Source organism: Macrobrachium nipponense, chromosome 32 (genome assembly GCF_015104395.2).
Source record: "Macrobrachium nipponense isolate FS-2020 chromosome 32, ASM1510439v2, whole genome shotgun sequence".
NCBI classification, from domain to species: domain Eukaryota; kingdom Metazoa; phylum Arthropoda; class Malacostraca; order Decapoda; family Palaemonidae; genus Macrobrachium; species Macrobrachium nipponense.
The window spans coordinates 38,482,821-38,487,820 of NC_061094.1; the positions used below are offsets into that span (position 1 = coordinate 38,482,821).

General features: G+C 36.9%; 1 pseudogene; it reads left to right on the forward strand.

The window, feature by feature from the left end:
• The window catches only part of LOC135207350 (uncharacterized protein DDB_G0271670-like), a 413,226-nt pseudogene that overhangs the window by 383,407 nt on the left and 24,819 nt on the right, over positions 1-5,000 (forward strand).

The window sequence follows — 5,000 nt, forward strand, 5'->3', positions numbered from 1 at the left end:
TAATATATATGTATTTCAGTAAAATGCCAGTAAATCGACTCGAGTACACCAAGTGGAAAGGAAAGAGTGAATTACAAAATCTTCAGTCACCCTAAAAAACAGAACTATAAATAATCTATCTGTCTTTTAAATAGGTTTGTTTATCCAAAAAACAATTAAAAGAATAATTGGACATACTTGCGTTTCCGGAATTTGATAAAAATGAACGGTGAAGGAAGGCCATTGAGGTTAATAAATGATGAAACATTGAAAAAAAAAACTACAAAAGATTTTCTATTAATAGTTTTCATGTTTATCTTTTTTTTAAATGGCAAATTGAGAGTTAGGCAAAAAAATAAATAAATGCCCAATGATAATTTATCATTTAAAAGCAGGAAATGTTCTCTAACAATAAATGAATTCGGAAAGAGTTCACGTAACCCTCCCAGCCCTTCTCTTTATCCTTCTGTCTATTTTTAGTGAATAATATAAGAGAAAATGAAAATGCCGTCATAACCGCTCCATCATCTTCAGCCGAAGTCGATCTAAGGCATGGCCACCGAATCCAAAGGCGAGATCCCTAACATAAACCTACTTAATTGGAAATGACAAAACAATAATGCTGCCAAACACAAACACGAGACAACACATAAGCTAAAGATAACTGGGTTGCTGCAATATATCAAATAACGGGTTAGGCCACAAACACCCGGGGCTTTCGTCCCGAGCCAGCTTATGTATTGCCAATACCGAGCCGTTGTTGCTTGTTTGTGCGGGAGAGAGACGACGACGGCCCATAGAGATGGTGTAATCGACATATTATTTTTCACAATGGTTTCGTTCCCACAGGTGGGTGTTTGAAAGTCCAAATAACTGTCACGGTAAAAACAAAGGCCAAAAGGCATCAAACTGCCAAGGATAACCCAAAATAGCTAAGTTAGCTAAATGGTATTAGGAAAGTGGAACACAACAAATACTTCTTATTTTCAGACTACTCCAATACCTCAACTTTTGCTTTTTTTTTATTTGACTTTTTCGAAGTTCTGAATTGGTTCGGTTCGGTTTAGCTGTTTTATTTTTGTTTACTTGCGTGTAACAGGATTACACACAAAAATATGTGAAATCGTTTTATTTCCTTTCATTGCCAAGGCATTCACAATGAATCAAACTTTCAAGTTCAAAGAGCCCTCATTCTGATCAAAATTAAGTTATTTAGGAAAACAGCTGAATGCTATTCAGGTAATTATGAAAACCATTATCACATGTACCGGGAACAATACTGGAACAACTCTCATCCTTTTGCAGTAAACAAAACGTTTATAACATTTTGGCGATAGAAAAATACATCTAAAACCAAAATATTTCAAATGGTATTTTGAATTTTACCTGTATTTTATGTCATAAGCATAAAATCTGGCATCCTCTTCTTAGCTTTAGTTGCTTTATATTCACAAAAAAATTAAATATTTTATTGTTGTAATGGGACCCTCACAATCCCAGAAAACAGGATTTTGCGTCTGGATGACCTATTCTTAATATATTTATATGTATCTGTGCCCCATTTCCATTTCTGTGCTGTAAAGAAAAGAAATAGCATAAATTCTAGCATCCTCTTGTGATCTTCATTTGTTTTCAGAAAAAAAAATCAAATCAAATCATTCATCCTTTCAACGGGGACTATGCAATACCACTAAACCAATTTTCTGAATCAGGATGCCCCAATCTCCATACATCTATTTTTGCTGACCCAATTTCATATCTTTCCTGTTGAATGAATAGATATATAAGATTATATATATATATCGATATATAAGAAGATATCAAGAGATTATAGATATGAAGATATAAACATATGAAAAAAAAAAAAAAAATACGATCAAATGTTTTCTTCAGAATAACCCAATCCTCATACATCTATATATGTTGTGACCCAATTCATGTCTTTGCTGTTAAATATATATAAAATAAATCAAATGCCTTCCTAGGAATGACCCAATCCTCAAACATCTACCTATATTGACCAAATTTCACATCTGCACAGTTAAATAATATATATATATTATATAATATATATATATATATATATATATTATATATATATAAATATACATATATAAAAATATATATATATACGTGTATATATATATATATATATATATATATATATATTATATATATATATATATATATATATATATATATATAAATAAGAACTATCAAATGCTTTCCTCAAGTCTAAATTGTCACCCAACTTCATATCTTTGCTGTTAAAAACATAAGTAAAGTACAACCAGATTCCTAGACCCAATACTATTACTCTAGTGTTGAATATATATATATATATATATATATATATATATATATATATATATATATATATATATCTATATATATATATAATATATATATATAATATATATATATATATAAATGTATGTATGTATGTATCTGTCTATCTGTCTATATATAAGAACAATCAAATGCATTGGAAAGGAACCATTTCCGCCCTTGACCTCATCATCCTCCTCGGCCCAATGCGCCCCATGGGGCCCCATCCCCCCCTCCCCCCCAACCCCCCCAACCGCCCTCTCCCCACCCCACTTGCCTAATCGCCTCCGCTCTCCTGCAGGAAAGTGCCGTCATTGCCACACTCGCGCCAAGTACCTGAGAAGGGCAGAGCCAGCTTCGACTCCGGTCGGCGTCGCGCGGCTGGGCCAACAGCAGCCCTCCCAATAACAGCACCAGCAGCAGCAGCAGCAGCACCGCCAACAACAGCGACGGCGATGGCGGCAACAGCAGCAGCAGCAGTAGCAGCAGAAGTAGCAGCAGCAGTGGCAGCGGCGGAGGCGGCGGTGGAAGCGGCGGCGGTGGTGGCGGCGGCAGCGGCAGCGGGAATGGCGGGAATTCCGGAGGTGGCAGCGGAAGCAGTAGCAGCAACAACAATAACAACAACAACAGGCTGGTGCGACAAGTATCGGTGTCGGATACTCGACGGCGGTCGCGCAGCGCTGAAAGATACGACGCTCAAAAATGGATCATAGGTTAACTGAGAGAGAGAGGAGAGATTGATGAGAGATCCTGGAGGGAGATTTGAGAGTGGAAGAGAGAGTTGAGACGAGACTGGGAAGATGAGAGAGACGAGAGAGATATAATTCTTCTTCTTTGGGAAACTATCAAGGAGTACAATTTAATTCTATAATTACTGGTTATACATAATTTTCTTTTAAATATAGAAAAAAATCTCAATCCTCATGGAACTGATGCATGGCTAAAATTTATACTAGAGAGAGAGAGAGAGAGAGAGAGAGAGAGAGAGAGAGAGAGAGAGAGAGAGAGAGAAGATTCGTGAACACTGGTTAGGCCCATACAGGCTTTCGTGTCTACGAGTATCATACTGTTCTTTCATCCACTTCTTACTTCTTGATAGTTCATATTCGAAGATGCAACGAATCCTAAGCCAGCAATTCGTGAATTAATCGACGTAATTCTCGTCACTAGCTTGAACGACAGCTTCTCGTTGCCATGGCAACGAAAACATAAACTGTCAGAGATTAACTATCAGCCAGTTTCTGGTTGTTTATTTCAATGGCCATTTGTTACCATAGCAAGTATCATCTTACAAGAAGACTATTCAAACGGAAGACTAAATGTAACCGCAATTGCATCTAGCGATGGTTATAATTGTGATATATAACACCATTATAAATCCATAATGAATAAATATGCATGTGCTATAAACATCTTGTGAGTTACATAGTCGAATAAAAAAACAAATGCATTCTTGTCACACAATACTCTAAGGCTATTCATACAAGAAGATAATAATGAAAAATAAAAAATATAATCCAAGAATTCATAAATATGTTAATGGGATCAATAAAAAAAATGAACGCGTTCTTAACAAAGTGAAACTTGGAAAACGACTGCAAGCAAGACCCAACTAAGGATGTCGCCCATGAAACGGCCTCTTTCAAGCTTCGTCCACACCAGACGCCCCGACAGGAGCCATGGGACTACAACGGTTAGTTAATTGCAGAGGCAGCGACGACAAATGACCTCCATTAGTCGTAATTACCTGCGAAAAGAGACGGCGAAATTAACTCGTTCCTATGTTCTTCGTCATTAGGCCGTAAAATGGGAGAATCTGTTGAATTGCAACGGTTTAGATATTACGATTAAAGTCATTTTTTCCTCTATTTTTCGCTTTCATGTGAGAACTACGATCCTTCGCTCGGCCGTGAATCTCTCTAGAATACTTGGTAATCTTATTATTATAAGAAAACGCAATGGTTTACCAGTGAAATCTAGTTCATTTACCGTTTACAGCTTAGACAAAGACGAGCACGACTCTTGGACTAAGGAAGAACATTAACCTAACAGAACTTCGAGGCACTAGGGGTAAAAAAAAAAATGGTATTTAAATTAATACAGTATCCTAAGAAAAACCAAGCGACGAAACAAGCTCTCTTACCGTGGAAGATATCAGGCTGAGAACTGTTCTCATGCATGTATGTATATAGGAGTGAGATTCATTTAATTCTATAAAATGACTACCTTTTACATTTTATTTTCTAGGAGTACCAAAATGACTACCTTTTACATATTTTCGAGAACTACCAAAATGATTACCTTTTATATACTATTTTCGAGAAGTAACAAAACGACTACCTTTTACATACTATTTTCGAGAGAGAGAGAGAGAGAGAGAGAGAGAGAGAGAGAGAGAGAGATCCCCCTCACGTTTCTTGTCTTATGTGAGTAAACAGTCTTTGATTGGGTGCCCCATCCTTGGACCAGTCATTTTCTCCATCTCCCACCACGTGTGCTACACGTTATCTAAAAAAAAAAAAAAATGGGCAGCCTAGGGAGAGAATAAGGCGAAAACAGGACGGTTATATTCAATTTAACGTAAAATAGTTGCAATAATTAGAGTAAACCCCGTCTGCCTGGAGATGAAAGCAGTTCCTCGCTGGACGGGTGGTTTTCGCGCCTGGCTGCCAATCCGGCAGTCAAAAATTCGA